This window comes from Pseudonaja textilis, chromosome Z, assembly GCF_049901715.1.
Source record: "Pseudonaja textilis isolate UNSWEBS1 chromosome Z, rPseTex1.2, whole genome shotgun sequence".
Classification (NCBI taxonomy): domain Eukaryota; kingdom Metazoa; phylum Chordata; class Lepidosauria; order Squamata; family Elapidae; genus Pseudonaja; species Pseudonaja textilis.
The window spans coordinates 103,214,743-103,234,471 of record NC_142008.1 but is presented as its reverse complement, the minus strand read 5'-3'; the positions used below and the strand labels follow the sequence as shown (position 1 = coordinate 103,234,471).

At 39.3% G+C, this 19,729-nt stretch overlaps 1 protein-coding gene across 2 annotated transcripts in view; it reads right to left on the bottom strand.

The window, feature by feature from the left end:
• The window catches only part of LRRC4B (leucine rich repeat containing 4B), a 137,712-nt gene that overhangs the window by 95,387 nt on the left and 22,596 nt on the right, over positions 1–19,729 (bottom strand). The window contains exon 2 of one of the 2 annotated variants that reach the window (XM_087918186.1): positions 5,459–5,640. The exons of the other annotated variant lie outside the window; for it this stretch is intronic. The gene's annotated coding sequence lies outside the window, so the exon portion shown is untranslated. The remainder of the gene's footprint in view (positions 1–5,458; positions 5,641–19,729) is intronic. 2 annotated transcript variants of the gene reach the window in all.

Sequence of the window (19,729 nt, the reverse complement as noted above, 5' to 3'; positions counted from 1 at the left end):
GGCCAGAATAAAATGGGTCTTCAAGGATAGCCAATTCCGGTAAGAATCAGACTGGATTCTATAACAGAAAAATAATAAAAGCCACTATACAGTTTACAGAACAACATCTAAGAGGTTGAAACAATACAGCAGATGAAAAATATTTTTTAAAAAAGCTTTAGATATTTTCATTACAAACTCTCTTCCCAATTGTGGGTGGTACGTGCTGTTTGTGATTCGCTATAATTAGTACTATCCGAGTTTTAAATTTTGGGTGATATTAAAAGACAAACTACAGCATCTTTGCCCCAGGTTAGTTACAAAAAGCCCTCTGGCTTTTGCAGACTTGAGGCAACTCTCTATAAATACCTGCAGAAATCCAAGCTTTTACTGTAAATACATCTTTAGTCCTCTGTTGCACAAATAAGCTTGAAGCGTCTGGTTGAACCTGCTTTTGTCTAAGAGAGTGAGCGAGAAGAAACATATAGTTTTATTTGCCTGCAAATTCATGATCTCAGAGACAGTCCAATTTCCCTTCTCTTTCTATTTTGGGAGATTAAACAAAAACAAATCAAATCAATTGCAGCTTGACATATGCTTCAATATCATGCCCACTCATGAAACTGAGCAAATATATGTCTTCTAGCCACTTTGTCTTGCACTGTTATATTTGTAGCAGCGTAGACTCGCTTCAAACAGTGAGATGGGTGGCATACAAATTGAATAATAAAAAATAAACACTTCAGTGACGGTTGGACGTCACTGTATCTCAAGGGGAAGAAAAGCCTTTGGGGTTAACGTGCTCCTTGACCATGCTTGGAATCAAGAAATCTGCAAGATGTTTTCCTGTAAATGAATAATCTGGTAATATAATGAATATTGCCAAAATGCAACAACAAGCGCTTAACCTTTAAGTACTGTGAAGAAATACTGGATAGAGATGGGTATTTTTTTTTTTGAATGGAAAGCATGTTTTGAGTGTTCTCACCAAATGTCTGGCACAGATTTGTCTGCTCATAAAGTGAATGTCATGATGGACACACTCATGAGACTTACAGTACCTGAAAGCTCTCCACTAGCCACTTAGCTCCACAAGATACCCACTGCCATCTCACTTTGTCTTTTGGAGGACCGCTAAGCTCACTCCAGGCAAGGGGCTAAGATGCATTCCCCAGTAATGTTTATTTTTGAATCATGAAGCTAGAGGCTAGAGCTTTGTTTTGCAACATGTTAGATTCCAGTTTATTTCTTTTTAATAAATAAATAAATAAATAAATAAATAAATAAATAAAAGAATCCAAATGGAGCAAAGAGCCTGCCAGGCAGATTGATGTCCATTAGTGCCATGCTGACCCAAAGCAGAAAGAAATCACCCTTTAACTGGAATTAAGATCCTCCCTCCAGAGTCATCAAGCATTCAAGACTATCATTGTTATCAAATTGCCAAAAAACTTAAGGATAATTTGCTCAATTTGCCTTCCCACTCTTTTGGCTTGGTCAAAGTTCTGGAGAAGTTCCATGATAGCAAGCTGGTTGCTCAAGCATGATTTATAATGTCATAATCCAAATCCCAAATCATGCCAGCTGCATCATTTTCTCCTACTGAATACCATCTGTACAGCAATCTCATTAGACAGCATCAAAGGGAAGGCATCTTCAGTAGCAACTGCATTAAATGGGCAGTCCCAGAGGTTTTATAGCAAGTCATGGGGACCAGGTTCATTTTGTTGGTTCTGAGAACATTAGAGTATGGTCTCATCCTTATTTTTCTTGCTCTACAGATATGGAGAAGCAGTATTTAAGGGAACAACATCTTATGCACTACAGCCAAGCAGGACAGACTACAATCTTGCAAGATATAATTTATGGATTACTGCAGCTCCAAGATTTACTAACCTGAAGTATCGACCACAGACATTCCCAGAATGAAATATTTTTGAAGCCATTCATTGGATCTAAATATCAAAATGGAATGGTACTCACATGACTTCTTTGTAGAAAAATATATTCCCAGGTACCCCCCCAATTTCATATACAGATTGTCCTTGACTTACAACCATAATTGACTGCAAAATTTGTTGTTAAGTGAGACATCTGTTAAGTGAGTTTTGCCCCATTTTACAACTTTTCTTGCTAACTTTTCTTTAAGTGAATCACTGTAGTTGTAACACAGTTGTTAAATGAATCTGGCTCTCCCATTGACTTCACTTGTCAGAAGGTTGCAAAAGGTGATTACGTGATCCTGGGACACAGCAAAGGCCATAAATATGAACCAGTTGCCAAGCATTCAAATTTTGGACATGAACATGTGGATGCTGTAACAGTCTAATGTGAAAAACAGTCATAGGTCACTTTTTTCACCACCATTGTAACATTGAACGGTGACTAGATGAACTGTTGGAAATCAAGGACTACTTATACCATTTCAGCAACAACACTTAGGTTAGAGGTAAGCAATATTTTTTCTTGATTACTCTCATGAGATTGCACACTAAACAGATAATCAGAGTTGGAAGTGACCTTGTAGGTCATCTAGTCCAACCCCCCCCACCCCCCGCCGCCCAAGTGGGAGACCCTACACCATTTCTGACAGATGGGAATCCAATCTCTTCTTGAAGGTCTCAACTGATGGCGCTCCCACAACTTCCAAGGGCAACTTCTGTTCCATTGATTGATTGTTCTCACTGTCAGAAAGTTTCTCCTTGTTTCCAGGTTAAATCTCTCCTTGTCCAGTTTCCATCCATTATTCCTTGTCTGGCCTACGTTGGGGGCAGCTGAAGCAAAATGTTGAGTGAGACTTTTGCTTTTCCCCCCTCTCTGATTTTGTTCCTTCCTTCCTTTCTCTAACTTACCCCTTTCCCTTTTATTTATTCTTTTTTCTTTCTGGCAGCCTGTTTCTTCTTCCAAGTAGCAGGCTTTCAGGGGAGGAGCAGATCACAACTACCAGAACTCAGAACTAGTTGCTAGAGACATCTAAAATTAAATTAAGGGCAGAGGTGGAACATGGGTAGTAAGTTGCCAACAACAGCTTTAGGCAATATAGTCTTGGTACTATTGTTTAAACCCCTGGAAATCAAGAGCAGCAATCACTGGCTCTGACTTTAGCCCACTTCTGACAAGAGTAAAGTGAGCTGATTGCAATCATTTATCTGGGTTAATGGGTGGTGGCATTTTGAAGAAGCCGGGAGGAAGTAAAAGGGAGAGATTGTGAAGTGAGAGAGGCAGGCAAAGGAAGAATTACATCTAGACATGCCTTTCCATACATTTGCTGATTTATGTCCCACCATCATATTAGCATTTTATCTTCATTCCATTTGACTATCAATGAATGATAAGCATCCCCAAATGTGCAGGCCAGGCAGACAAGGATGAAGACCAAGTGTAACATCGCAAGGTAGGGTGTTGGATCAACCCCACAACGGGTGACATTGCCATTGCATTGAGTCTGCCAATTTATGAGAACCTGAAAAATGACATTTGGAGTTTTGGTTTTGCCCTTGCTATTTCGACCATGGAAAAAAAAGGGAAATCAAGATAAATTATGTACACTCATAATTATTATTATTATTATTTTAAATTTTAGTTTTTATATAGCCAAATAATACCACCCACCCACCCCCAAGTACCTTAGCAGGGAAACATAGAAAGTTAAGTGGTTACAGAAGAGAGCATTGAGACCACACTGACCTGCTGCCTTCCCACATTGAGTCATAATGCCCCACCAACCTTATAATGACAAGTTGCACTTCTCAGAGTGTATAAAAACATGCCAGGAGCCTCGAATTGCTGGTGCACTCTTATATATCGTACTTGTCAACTGGAAGAATTAAATCCCAGAGAAAGGGACAGAGGGAGGGAGGGAGAGAGGGAGGGAGACAGAGAGACAGATACAGAGAGACAGAGACAGAGACAGAGATTCTGATACTGACACAGTAGCAATATCACACTTTGATGTAAAACCCCAGTGGAAAGTAAACTGCACTACCGAATTGTCCAGATTCCACAAAAAGTGGCTGGAAAACTCTGAATAGGATCCACATCTGCCAATACTCTCTGTTTAAATGGGACAGAGTATCGTCCTCTGAATGTAACAGTGGTGCATGTCGTTAGACACTGGATCACATAGTGACTAGCTGCACATGAGACCTTATAAAGGAGGAAAAGCAGACTTTCTCCAACTAGGAGAAAGCACTGTGCTTAATTAGATAAATGGCCTAGATGTTAATATGTAGAACACTTATTCTATTCTTATGAATCAAAGTATTTAAAAATGCAATCTGTAAGTAATATATAATTTCTTGAATTTCTCAAACCTTTGCAAAATTTACTGCATATTTCTGTTAATTGTATACCTTAGTACTATGTGCTCTTTCTATATAATTTTATTGCTGTTGTACATGTGCTCTACTACACCATACACTAAATAAATAGAAGGAAAGCTATGGAGGAAGGGTGTGGGGGTCAAAAATGTGAAGATATTGTCCACAACTGGATGTTTAAAGCACCATCCTTTTGTTTATATGAACAGCCTTCAATCCTGCAGTCCAGCCACTATATTGACACCTGCCTCCCTAGTGAATAACTTGGTACAGAGTATCCTGGAAAAGGGCATTCTTAGGCCTGGGATTTTTTGCAGCACAAAACTGCACACCACACCATCTTTCCAGCATATTATTTCCAGCAAATATACCTAAAATATTTGCATTCATTCCTAAAATTATTTACAATCCAATCTATTAAGATTGGCAAACAGTAAATCTCTGCCTGTAAGTAAATGGCAACAGAAGACTGGACTATAACTCCCTTCTTGAAGATATGAGGTAAGCAGTGCCTGCTCAACTTGTTGGTAAAGATCTGCTTTTTGTCTCATTGTAGCTCACAGCACCCAGCAAATCAGATTTAGCAAAATGTGTTGTTAACTAGTTAGCTTGGATCTAAAATGTCATCAACAGTGCACTGGCCTTAAAATAATCCAGAACAGCAGTTGTCTAAAATATCCTACTGCGATGTGTCTCAATGCCTCCCTCATTCTATTCTTACATTGTCCAAATTTGCACAGTATACTTAACTTTACTACCAAGATGTTCATGGAAGAAGTTGAATCATAAGTGAAGCAGTGGTGGGATTCAAATTTTTTTTTTTACTACCAGTTCTGTGGGCGTGTCTTGGTGGGAGTGGCATGGGAAGGATACTGTAAAATCTCCAATTAGAGGTGGTATTTGCTGGTTCTCCAAACTACTCAAAATTCCCGCTACCAGTTCTCCAGAACTGGTTAGAACCCGCTGAATACCACCTCTGAAGTGAAGCAAATAGACTGGGTTCTTCCAATGTGCTAAGTCATGTAATTTAAACAAAGATCAATACTAATGAAGCTTAGTATGTTTTACAATTTCAGTTGCACCATTTTTATTGTCCTAGTTTAAGCATGTTGTTTGAATGCAACTTCAATGATGTTCTTGTTTGAAGTAAGATTACTTACTTGAAGTGGCCATGGAGACTGGAATTCATTCCTTTGATCCATGAGAATCAAGGGATCTGAGGCTGAAGATACTCTGAAGAATATATTGGCTAGGTTCATACAATATGAGCAGGACAAACATCCTTCCCAAGGCCACAGATTCTCCAAGGAAGGTTCAGCAGGCATGTTTTTAATCCTTCCACCTGGCACAAAAGAAAGCTATCATTTTTCTCCCCATTTCCTGGATTTCTTCCCCTTTCCAGAGGAGGAGAAAGTAATTGGGGTTGTCACCATTCTGAGAGAAAGGGAAGCCTAGCTTTCATTCCTGCCCCTTTTCCCAACTTCCCATGTGTAGCCACAGAGAGTTGAAAAACTAAGGACACGAAGATGTCTTAGAGTTGCCCCATTTTCATAGGGCCACTTTAGGATATGATCTCATTCATTTCATTTGGGATAGTCAATTGCAGAAATGCCCCAGAAAGTTACATTGACCACTAGGAAGGTACCATGTGCCTAGTTTTGCCCTTAGTAGGACTCTTTAAACATGAATAAAACTGATTTTTGGTAACATAACTGAAAAGATAATGCAAGATATATACCTCATAAAAATAAACGCCTCCTCACTTTCCATGGTTTCGTGTAAATCATGTAATATTCCATGCATGGGAACATAAAATAAAAATAATATTTATATATCTCTTCTCTGAAAGCTTAAATTGAAGAATGCACTGTTGTTGTCAGCTCTTTTCCTACACTAAAAAGACCTACGCATGCTGCTGCCCTTACTTAATATTGCAAGCCAGTAGTGGGATTCAAATTTTTTTACTACTGGTTCTGTGGGCATGGCTTGGTGGGCATGGCAGGAGAAGGATACTGTAAAATTTCCAATCAGACGCGGTACAAGCATGGTATAAGATGTGCTATAAGCGTGCATAAGTGCACCAACGTGCCTACCGTCCCTGTCCTATTGTTTCTTTTTATTTCTTTTATTTTTCTTATATGTATCCATTTCATGTATCCATAACCATGTTTATACTTATATCTGCTATCTTATAATTGCTTGACAAAATAAATAAATAAAATAAATAAATATTTGTCAGTTCTCCAAACTACTCAAAATTTCCACTACCAGTTCTCCAGAACTAGTCAGAACCTGCTGAATACCACCTTTGCTGCAAGCCAAGTTTAGAAAATAGGTAACCCAATGTTGTTTTCCCTTCCATCCATTAGGAAAACAACTCCCCGTGACTCTAATGTGGGGCAGGGCAGGTTGAAGTAGGTCGAGATTGATGCTTAGAATTAAGGAGAGGTATAGGTTGCCTAATTGAAGGCAAGAACTAACAAACAGATTGAAGACAGAGGGTTCTTATCCATGCTCTTGCTCAATGCAACATTGCTGCACCTCTACATTTGTTATTCAAACTGTTTCTGTTAGATCTGGGAGGATGGTTCAAGAACGGAGGCAAGACTCAGATAACAACAACAGCTCTTTATTAGTGACTTCAGATCTGAGCGAAATATCCCGGCCGCAGCAGCCCCTTATATAGGGCTGGCTGCGGCTAGGCAGCCAATGAAGGTGATTTGAGTTTGCCGCTCTTGGCTGGGCCAATCGCGGCAGCCTGTTTACTAGCTAATCGGATCAGTCTGCAGTGACCAATCACGATCTGCTATTCGCGGGCCAATCAGAGTTGCAGGCTTTCGAGCCTGCTAGTCCGGAACAGTTTCTACCAAGTATAATAAGTAGAGCGCTCTTCTAAAAGAGTGCTAAACCCAAATTCAAAAATAGCTTATTAGACAGCTTAAGGGCACAGAAGAGAGTGCAGGTTAAAGTGGGAGGAATGATCAATAATAAACAAATTCCATCTCAGGCTATGTTTCAAAGAGCTGGTGGTTCTGGCAGTAAGTTAACCAAGAATCTAATTCTGATTTTAGGGCTGGAAGCATCCAGAAGTAGCCAACACCCATTGAATTAGTTTATACTTTATTTTGTGCATCTACCGTGGATATTTTACGATATGGTTACTGTATTTCTTGTGAACTGCTGAGAGATCGGTTGATCTCAGTGGGCACAATGTGAATAAAAATATACGCCCCGCACTGACTTCCAGAGTTGCACATTTGTGATTGGCTCCTGCATAATAAGAGTCATCACTATGACATGTAGTATTTCTAAAGCCCCCACAGAGTAGGCAAAATGACACCTGTCCCCCCACTAGTAGCAGCAGCTTGAGTAATCATGGGGTACTACTGTATAAGCAGCCATGGGAACTGCAGCTGTGTGAGACTGGCTCTGGGAGTGTTAATCTGTCAGGGTGACAAGGATAGTATTATTGTGCTGCAAAATAATAAAAATAGTAAAAAGAAAAACAATTAAAAATTGGGGGATGACAACACACGACAAAAACCCTATTGCTAATAGAAGCAGGAGAAAACCTGTAATAAACACAAATATGACATATACCTGGCACTAATCGGATCTCTGTCTTTTATAACTAGCCTGGGTAAGACCTGTCAAGTGCTATAGAAAGCCCTAATCACCTGGGCAAATTACCTTTGTAAAAACCAAGTTTACCTCTTTTCAACGTATCAAACCTAATGTCCCTAGAGAACAGTGTCCAGAAGCAGACTAGATGGGCAGTTTTGAGTAGTCTAAAGTATCTAATAGATTCTAATTCCTAACTGCACTAGCATCATGATGGTCAGGGAGGTATGCTGGATGGTAACCATGTATGATATTGTGGTTAAGGTTTTGGACTCAAGACCCAGGTTCTAGTCCTTCCTCTACCATAAAGTCCTTCCTGCTTATAAAATTAAGCAGATAATCAGCCATGAGATTTTGCCCTGGATACAATTTGACACAATTCACCAACTATTCAGATGCATCACAGTTAGGGTAAGACCAGCCTGGCATTTATTGGCTGCTTTAGGCTGGTTTCACCTCCTTCTAGTCCCAAGATACATTTTTCCTGGGCAATTATGCTTTGGCAATGTAATGTCTCAGGTGATCTCTGGCTTTGACAATTAAACAATTTGACAGTTAGGCCTCTGGTGAAGTGGGAGATGATCTTATTTCTGTTATTTCAGAGCATATCAAGTTTGGGCTGCTTTTAAAGATGGGTTTAGTACTGTTCTAAAATAGCACTAAAGCCTGTGCCCAAAATATCAGCTGGCGATTGAACTGTCTTTGAATGCATCCACACAAAATATTCCTAAAAAATCAAAGCAAGATTTCTGAGATAGCTAAATCCAATGGTCTAGAGAACTGTGAAAACTTGTCTCCTTAGCTCCCAGCCCCACTTCACATTAAAATATCTCTTTAGATGATCATTGGGCATTTGGTAGGATATAAGGGAAACAAATCTAAGAAAATTGACAAATCTCTATCTTTAATATGCCCTGTATACCATGTGACAGCACTGTAGCTCTGAAAGAATAAGGTTTACAAGTTCTGGAGGTCACAAGAATTTTATCTATATGATTTTATGATGGAAAGAGGACTTGCATGAGCTGGGCTATGATGTATTTTTTTTTTTTACTGCACTTGGGAAACAGCCATGTAGCTTTCCAGAACAATCAAGTGTCCCAAGGCAGTGCTTTGAGAACTGTCGGAAATTAGCTCCTGGGGAGCAATATCAAAATGGGTGGTCCTGAGTACAGTGACATTTGTGAGACATCAATTCCACCAGCCAGCAATAGAAGATGTCCTATGCAGTGATGAAGAGAGAAGGGCATCATCCTATGCCCGGGTTAAAAGTTCACCTTGGCCAAAAAGATCCTGTGGAAACCTTACAGAAAGCAAGATGGATCATGAATGTAAAATTCATTGCGAAATCTTTCAGTAGATCCTCTCCCATGATGTCTCACAGTGGCAAAACATTGATTTCACATGGAAATGGATTATCAACAGGTAGAAGCGAGGCAGGCTAGAGATAACTCTTCAAGGCACTCTACTGGCATTTCATTTATCCAAAGCAACATTGCTTTTGCAACTAACTGTAATATTTCAATTCTATTTTGTTCTTTTAAGCTTCTCATGAAGCCATGCACAAAAAATTTTTGGCTTCTCCAACTATGAGTTTATGAGACTCTTTTTTTTTTTGTTTGCTGCTGGCTCCTACCCTTCCCCCAGTGTTGCAACTATTCAACTCTGTGGAAAATAACCTGGCTTTAGATAATATTGGGTCAAAGGCAAAATAGAATTTGTATTGACATAATTCAAAATGGCTTTGAGCAAGAAAGAGCCATTTGTAACTCAAAACACCCTTGGAATTTTTCTGGATTCTCCATCAGCCACTAATGATGTGCAAACAAGCAACATAATCAACTATGCAACAGTTGACCAGTCAGTCCTCCAAGGAAATGAGATATGAGGCAGCAGTGTAGAGTAGAGGAAAAGTTCAAAACATTCTCTACAGAACTTTCTGCCAAGATCTAGCAGCACAGAACTTGCCTTCCAAAGATGACTGACTACAAAGCATAAGCCATGCCCCTTCCAGAGAGCCTGGCAAACGAGAAAGGGACCATTGACCTAATGAAGACTTGCCCATACTCCCATTGCATAAAAACACACAGAAGAGCAAGAAGGCATGGAAGACTTTGTACTCTCCAAAATAGCAGACCTTGGAGCTATCACTGAATTAGTGATGACTGGGTTATGTTGTAGGAATTGGAACAGAGCATTCGCTAGTAACCTCATGCTTGTACCCACTGTTATTTGAAGGGATCAGGTGAGAGAGCAACCAAATAAGAGACAGAAAAATTTGAAGGACAAAGCTCCTTCCATAGGGCTTTGGGTAAGTTTCTGAAAATACAGAATATTATGATGGCTTTTTTCCTCTTTGGCTTTACTTTCTGCATGCTATATCCAGGTTCATGCTAATTAGAACTGGCAGAGGGATGAGAAGAGAATTGAATTTTCAAGAGAAGTTCTGGTTGTTCCTTTATCCTATTACGTGAGGGAATGTCATATAACAGAGATCTCTGGATTGTTCTCTTTTTTTTAATGTGTTGACATGGCATGCTGGCTAAGAAACTGAACTACAGACTCTTCAGGATTTGAATTTTGCTTCTGTCATGGTCTTCCCAAATGGCTTTATTAGGCTATTTCTATGTCTCCCACTCCCACTTACAGCATGCAGGCTAATAATGATGATCAACTTTTCAAAGTTTGTTGTAAGTGAGAATCTCAGAAAGTAGAATTATGCGGGGAGGGGTTTAGTTTTGACATTTTATGAAGACAATCCTAATTGAATCACCTTTCCAGATAGTATCATCCATCTGTACTGAGTTGGTTGTTTCTGAATTAGACTAACAGTCCTGTAGCCTTTTGTGGATCTGTAGAAAGGCTTTTGAGCCAATCACCTTGACAATTTGAATCAATTAGATTTAATGATCCATATATCCAACCTGAACCAATTTGGATATTCAATTCATTTATTTATCTTATTTTATTTATTTATTTTTGTCAATTGCTTACAAGATAATAGGTATAATATAAACATAGTTATGAATACATGGATACATATAAGAAAAATTTAAAAAAATTAAAAGAAACAATAGGACAGAGATGGTAAGCCAGTTGGGGGCTATATCTTTACTAAAAAGCCCTAAACTTTCCCAATCCAAAATTGTAGACTAAACTTACATTTGGAATTGAGAGCGTATAATGGGTACATCAGAAGTGTGGCCAAGGGAGATTAGTTTGCTCACCGAATGAAGGTCAATGTCCATCAAAAACAACACTGTTATGAGACTAAAAGGCACTGATGCAAATAAGTTGAATACAATACTAGAGGCTGCAACTATACATTGCTTTTTCCTTTGATGAAGATTCTTTAACAAAGGGATGGCAATGATGCCTAGTGAAAACATAAAATGGTATCAAAACTTTCGTTGGTTCCTATGAACACCACTACTTACCTCTGTCTAGAACAGGTATCAACTATTATTAACAAAACTGGCATTGTTAGTTATCGGAGCAAATTAAATTGGATTCCCTATCAAGAATTGGAACATTACTCTGCACACTGTCAATCTATAAAAAATATAAACCAACCCAAAGTTCATTTCTTACATTTCAAGGGTTTTTTTTTATTTTGAGAGCTTAAACTAGATTTAAACTAAGCAATAAGTGCAAAGACCAGTATGAGACTCTGAAAGTAGATCAACCTTTGCAGAAGTATTAGCTCAGGCACCTGCAAGCATAAGAGCAAATGGAAAGAGAGACAAGATATGGCCTTTAGCATTTCTAAGAGGTGTGGTGGTTTGGCCGATAGTTTTCAGGCTGAAACTGTCTGAAGTAATACAGGTGCCTTTCCCCCCCTTGCCTACCGACTTCCTATTTTCTAGGCCATTTGGACAAATCAGGTTAAATTGTACCTGCAGTCATAAATATGTGTGCTGTGAAAAATGTTAATTACAGAAATCCACAAAACTACAGTCACACTCTCAAAAATAAGCCTTTGGCACCTCAATCTCAGTGGCAACCAGCCAGAATTTGCCTGCAAGCGTTCTGCCCACCTCAAATGGTTAAAAATGCAGGTGGCCATGGAAGATGAAACCCTCTGTCTCCTCACTGTCATCTAGCAAAGTATATACACATTCAGTGGAGGGACCTGCTTTGTGCTTGCTTGAATTCACCACAAAATTGAAGAACCTGCCATCTGCTTTGCACTCTGGCATCCTAATAACCACAGCTATATTTTTTTTTTAAGGAAAGGGGGCTAGAATTTACAGTTGCTGGAAAGATGACCATTATCTGCAATGCTTAAATTCATTTGCAAAGCTTTACTGCAATTCATCTTTCCGTGACTAAATTATTTGGGAGAATAAGTACCAAAGAATATATTTGCCTCCTCACTGGATTAAACTAAAGTTTATCTTGTCTAATCCTGACAACAAAGAATTCTGTCCCCAGTCTCTGCAAATAAATCCCCCACTTCTAAACTGAAACCTCAGATATAACATTCAAAATCATAATTCATTTTAAAATAAGGTAAATCTGGTGATCACAGTATGTTCCATACGATTCCTGAAATACCCATTTTCTGAGTTTGCACAATACTCACCGCCTTCCAAAGCAGTGGTGGGTGGGGGCAATGATAAAAAGCAGGTTTGTGCTTTTGTCAGACACACAAGCCCCATGTCTTTTCCCACCTGTATCATGGCATCAAAAACTTATTCCAGAGAGGTGCAGCCTGTGGCACAATACTGTTTCTGTCACAATAATGGAAATAGTGAGATCCCATGGATGCTGCTGAAAGGATCTTGAAGGGTATACTAATGAAAAAATAGGCTGGGTTCGCATAGCACATTATGCCACTCAAAAAAAAGAAAAATCTAATAAAGGTTAACCCTGCACTTAACATTGTGTTAAGTGGAGAGAGGTAGAAAGCAAGCAAGTGTCAGAGGCAAACGCTGGACACACCCACAGAGCAAGGAGATTGATTTAGTCACACTTACTTCTTTCAGCTTTCAGGGAAAGGGCTGTAAAACAAATTCATATAATATATTAAGCGTACACTTAATATACTGTATTATATGAAGTCAGGCTCTGGGTTTTCAGCAGGAATAGCTCAGGGTATGCTGGGAACACAATCTCAGTGTTATCCCCTTTTCTTTCTAAACAAGACTGCTAAGCATCTGATTACTGTCAATCAAACAGGAAATCAATAGATGAAGTCCTTCCTCCATGTACACACGCACTGCATCTATAAAATTCCCAGGACCTGCTATTTTGATACATCAATGTATTAAATGACTGAGGTGACCAGGTGATCAAAACCCCACCCCTTTTTATGTACACCCAATGCATACAGCTCACATTAAAATAGAGAGTGAGGGAGAGAGAGCAGAATGTCTGATCAGGCCCTTCATATTGATGCTGTTGCGCACCTTACTCCAGATGCTACAGTCCCACCAGCAAACGAGTGTGTCTAACAGCTATTTAGAAGTGTGAAGTGGGGGAGATGACCTTGGCACTGATATAGTCTCAAATGATGCTGAGATGGTAAGTCCAGTGAAATTGCAAATTTATGGGGAGAAGTCTTTCAAGTCCGATTTTGAAAGTTCCAGGGTTGGTTATATGGGAGATGTGCCAGAAGATATTTCATAAGTGGAAACACACCCCCACACCACCCCCACTCTTAGATTTCTGAGTTGGTAGCTGCAACAACGGCCCACACATTTGCAAGGTTCATTTGCAAATTTCAACTGCTACTGCCAGTGCAAGACAAGTTGGGTTGTGACAATGGGGGAAGGAGGGTATTTTGAGATTATTTCAAAATATCCTTTGGAAGTTGTTGTTCAGAAGCAGAATTTTGTAAGGGTATATGTTACTGAGAAGCCCAGACTCTCTCCAGGAATATCTACAAAAAAAAATAGTTATCTAATGCCAACCCTAACATGTGGCATTTACAGACAATCACTTGAACCCAAATCTTTGCCTGGAGCTCAGAGGGTTCCTGCTTAGTTCATTTTGATTTTTCACAAATTAACTGTAAAGGCCACTCAGCTGTCCAGTAATCGTCAATTCTTTTTGTAGCATCTGTTAGCTTCATATTTTGCTTTCCAAAGTGTTAGCAATTTCCCCCAGCTTGGTTTCATCCACAAATTTGATGATCCTTTCAATCCCCTCAAATAAATCATTTATGATGATGTTGAAGAGCACTGGACCCAAGACTGAACTTTGAGATAGCGCACTGCATACTTCCCTCCATGTAAGTGCAGTTCCACTGAAGAGCACAAGCTGACTGAGGTTGGTCAGCCAACTGCAAATCCATCTGACAGTGGTACTAGCTATCTCATACTGCTATGTATTGCAAGTCTTAATTCATTATGAGTCTTCGTCTTCTTAACTCCATTTTTGCAGATTGGGCTATTTGCTGGTATTCTGATCTAATTATATATCTCTCTTTCCATTTTCTTTATACCTGTCCCTTTTGTTCTTCAGTTTGTCATAGAGCTCTTTGTGTAACCATGCTGGCCTTGTCTCGGTTCTCTTTTCTTTCTCTGTGATATTGCTTTTGTTTGGGCCTTCATTATCTTATTTTTTCAGAGTTTCCGTGAACTCTTTTTCCCCTCTAGGATTTTCCTCCATGAAATCCTTCCTATTCTTCCTCTAAGTTTGTTGAAGCCAGCTCTCTTAAAGTCACTAGTGTGACTTTTTTCAGTCACCTGTACCAGCAACGTAGTAAATTGTAATGTGATGAGTTGTGGTGGCACAGTGGTTAGAATGCAGTATTACAGGCTACTTCTGCTGATTGCCAGCTGATTGCAGTTTGGCAGTTTGATTTTCACTGGTTCAGAATCAACTCAGCCTTCCATCCTTCCAAGGTCAGTAAAATGAGGACCCAGATTGTTGGGGGTAAACTGCTTAGAGAGGGCTGTAAAACACTGTGAAACAGTACATTAGACTTATATACTGTTGCTATTGCTATATGGTCATTCTCTCCCAATATTCCTACAACTTCCTCTCCCTCAATTATTTCATCCCTATTACTAAGAATTAAATTTGTATGACAAAGTTAGCATGTCAGAAAGTTGTTCAATCTCCCACTGGCTGCAGATAAAGTCCCCCATTATTACAGTGGTGTGTTTCCTGCATACCTCAGCTAATTGATTTGCAAAAAGTTCATCTATTTATCCTGTTTGGTTGGGCATCTTTTAGTACACACCTACATAATGTCCTTTCTTTCTCCTCTAATATTCACCCAAAAGCTTTCAAGAAGGCTTTCATCCTTGGAATTGTGTATTTCTATAGAGGTGTAGTAATTTTTTATATACAATGCAACTTCTCCACTTTCATTGAGTCTGCTTCATTTTAGAAAATTATATCCTTCCAGTCATTTGTTCCAATCATGGGTACTATCCTACTAAGATTCACTAATAGCAACATTATCATACTTCCTCTCATTTTGTCCGTTTATTCCTCATATTTTAAGCATTAGCATACATAGGCATCTAAGCACTGTATGACTGACTCTGCATTTGCTTCCCATAGCTTCTGTTTTATACTCTCCTTCCTTCTTATCACTTCCTTCCTTATTGTCTGATTAGGGTTTATGCTTTGGGCTGAACCCTAAAAATTGGCCTCTTTCTTCCTCCAGATTTAATTTAAAGTCCTTTGGATGAGCCAAGCCAGATGTCTTCCAAACACATTATTTCTGGTCATTGTAAAGTGTAGACAGAAGCCCATCATTTAGATAATTATACCGTTGTCCAGAAATCCAAAGTTCTCTCAACAACATCTCTTAAGGCAATGGATAACCTAGAATCCTCTGCTCCTCATTGGGTGTTGACCTTGTAGGAAGTACAGATGAAAACTTCACCTGCACTCCTAATTCTTTTGCCTTCTTGCCTAGGTACTCACAGTCCCTTGATATATTTTTCAGGCTCTTTTTTGTTGTATTTGTTCATCCCAACACGAAAGAGAAGAAAGGGATAATAATCAGTTGGCTTGATTATTTGGATAAGTCTCTCTGTAACATCTCTGATCTTTGCACCTGGGAGACAACATATCTCCCTCAATATGTTATCCAGGCTACAAATTGCTGGTTCTGTTCCTCTGAGAACTGACTCACTAATCACTACCACAGGCCTTTTCTCTTTGGGGAACCCAGCGGACTCTTCTTCTCTGTGATAGTCTGAACTACTTTTTTTCCTGTCACTGGAACACCTGATGAAGACCTTTCTTCAGAATTCCCCCTGGCTGGCTGGGGAATTCTGAAAATTGAAGTCCACACTTCTTAGAGTTGCCAAGGTTGATAAATACTGGGCTATAAAATTTCTCTGCCTTTTATAGACCAGTGCCATATATGATCACTTAAAATTAAAATCCTTTGGGGTCTTATTTTCATACAGTCAGAGGAAAACAACATATCAGACCTGTTATCAAAACAAGAGTTAGATGGAAATCAGGCTTGTCTCCAAAAAAAGAGGGAGTGTCCAACCTATCACATATAGCTCAAGTGGGAGAAACAGATGCAAGAGTTGTAATTTCAACAGAAATACAACTCATATCTGAATCACTGCAGTTACTAGAATTTTTTCATGGCTTCTTAGCTTCTGTACAATAAAGATACTTAAAAGGCCTTACGATCTTTTGTGCCTATTATAATGGGTTCCAGTGTAGCTTCAAAGCCAATAGTAAGCCAAATACAGCTCATGGCCCAGGCTGAGGTTGGTAGCATTTTAGTCTAATATATTGGAAGTAATCCAGATCAGGAAAAGCTTATGGTTTATAGGTTAGTATCCTAACCACTCCAATACTTCTTCAAACTTATCTACAAGGTCTTTCTTGCAAGGTCTACAGATTTTTCTGAACTTAATCATTTCCTCTTGGTTATTACCTGATTGATCCCACCTGCAGACATTGCTGTTTCAAAGGACATCCTGTCTTTCTCAGTTGGGGAAGCAGATTGTCCTTCTCAGTATTCTGATCTGACAGCTAATCACCCTTTGTTATTCACCAAATTTATGCATTATAGAAATTGCAGTTTGGCCAGCATTCACATCCAGCTGTCAATTCTTGTTTCTAGAAGGTGCAAGACTTAGAAGAGGAGTATAAGAATATAAGAAGATCCAGTTCAAAGAACACATTAAATAATGATGTGATTTATTCAGCTTTGGCATAAAATGTATTGTACGAACCCAGGCATTATGATTAATGGCTTAAGGTGTTCTATGAACCTAGCTGAAGTTGTTTAACAATTGTGCCATGACTACAGAAACCATATTTTAGTGCAGGGGTGTCAAACGTGATTTCATTGAAAACCACATCATTGTTGTGTTTGACCTGGGTGGCCAGGGTGGGCATGGCCAGTGACATCACTTGTGTCAGGCGTGCCTGTGGTGGCCCAAGGGCTCTGCCAGCAAAAATGGGCTTCTGAGATCCATTTCTGGCTGCAATGGCTTCCTGGAATCCTCAGCCAGGAAAAATGCAGCTTGGGAGGGCCTCCTGAACTCCATTTTTGCCGGCAGAGGTACTGTGGGCTGATCCTTCGCTGTTTTCAGGGTGGCCCTACAGGCCAGAACTAAGCATCCCATAAGCCAAATCTGGCCCATGGGTCTTGAGTTTGACACACCTGTCTTAGTGTGTTGTGTGGACCCATTGAAATCTACTGTTTGATCACTTTAAAATCATTTTAGTCCAATATCCTGTTTCTAGTTGCAGCCATCCAAATACTCCGAGAAAATCTGCAAGAAGGCAATAGTCTATCCCACTCTTGCAACTAATAAACTGCCTCCAAACATGCATTTCCTTTTAGCCTTTATAAGTAACAACTACAATATTGGTTTATCTTCCAATAATTTGTGGCACCACCACCAGATCCCATTGTAGCTAATCTCTTACATTTTTATATGAAGAGTATTTCCATTCATCACCACTGGCTCTTTGGAAATCAGTTTCTTTTACAGATAAAACTGGAGCATATTTTCTACATAGTAAAACATTCTTGGCTTTGCCTAAAGCCTCTGCTTTTCTTTCATCTTGCACATTCTATGCAAGGATGTGAAATCTGTGAAAGGGGTGTAATTAAATGACTTGAGTTCTTGACTGTACAAAAAATAGGTATGAGTTGCTGAAAAAGTGATATTAGGAGAATTTTGTTCAGGCCACATTGAGCAGATCTGTTTAACATACTGTTAACTGAGTTAATAACTGATAGGAATGTCTAACAAATCCTAAACTTTATTTTATACAGATGTGTGTGGGTGGGTGTTTTTTAAAAAAAATATTAAATCAGCTTTAGGATTTGGAATATGGAGAATAAAATAAATGTCTTCCAATTTGTCTGATTGCTTTTTAGGATCATTTTAGTTGGATCATTTTAGGGCCACTAGATCTTTAAACAAGTAGTCACATGCACCTCCCAGGAAGAGCTGCAGTTTTGAAGATTTTTTTTTTTAAGGGAAGGCAAATATAAGTTGAACATCCTTCCTAGAATCACTCACTCACCATGCAGCTGCCAAAAGCACAACATCTAAAGTACAAGAACATTTTACCAAAATAAACCAAAATATCCTTTCAAGAGAGGCAGATTTTTTTTCCAGCCCCTAGTTGAGATAACAAAGTGAAAACTTCTTCAAAATGAAGAAATCACTGCACCATTACCTGTAACAATTGTCTCAATTGTTGCCATCAAGCAACAATCCTGGATTTACAAATCCCCATACAATATTGTATTACAAATTACAGAACAATGTCAGGTAATTCCTAATTTGCAAAATAAAGGAGCTAAGGGGCTAAAAATGCACCCTATGATTAAAGTCATCTCAGGAGGGCTTGGAAGATACAAATGTCAAACAGGAATATTTGAGGTTTATTATTCTTAGAGACCCAGTTCCTGGGTTAATAATTTTGGGGGTACATCACTTGTAAGATTGAGCAAAATGTCAACCAGATAGTTCATCAGCACTGTTTCATTAGTCCAATAAATATAAAGTAAAGGTAATGCATTTCAGTCTCTGATTGCTCTCTTCTTGTTGTCAAAAGAAACTCAAAATGCAGCTAACATAAGAGGTGCTACTGGCACAGCAGAGGTCTGGTTAGTGGCAAATGTAAGGTCAAGAAGAGAGGAATTAAGAGGCTTTCATCAAGGCAGTCCGGGAAGCCTAGTGATGAGCTTGCAGTACAGATAGTGCTCATTTAGAGACCACAATTATGAGCACTAATTCAGTCATTAAGCAAACCGAATCACTAAATGAAACGGCAACTTGTTTATGGTCTTACTTCAACTTCCCTTTGCTTAACAGACCTACAAAGGTGGTCATAAATGCAAAGATTTGTCCTAAAATTACTTTTTCATCACTGTCATAACTGCAGACGGTGGCTTAATAAAGTCATTAGACAAGAACTAGCTGTAGTCAGGCGTGGGATTCAAATTTTTTAACAACTGGTTCTGTGGGCGTGGCTAAGTTGGTGGGAGTGGCTTGGTGGTCATGTGACTGGGTGGATGTGGCTTAGTGGTCATATTATTGGCTGTGCGTGGCCAATATCACTCACATCAAGGCAAGCATCTCCTCGCCTGGCCTCTCATGACTATGGGAATGCTGCAACAGTCATAAGTGTGAAAAATGGTCATAAGCCACTTTTTTCAGTGCCATTGTAACTTTGAATGGTCACTCCTCACAAGCAAAGTACCAGCAAAGGAGTGGGAGAAAAACTCCAGAGAAGTTCCTGAGACCGGAAGTCTAGTCCTGCCAAGAATGTACTAAGGGTTAACAGAGAGGCAGTTTCTGTAAGCAACACCAGAATGTTTCCTTCCTGCCTTCCTTACAGGATTAGGCCGG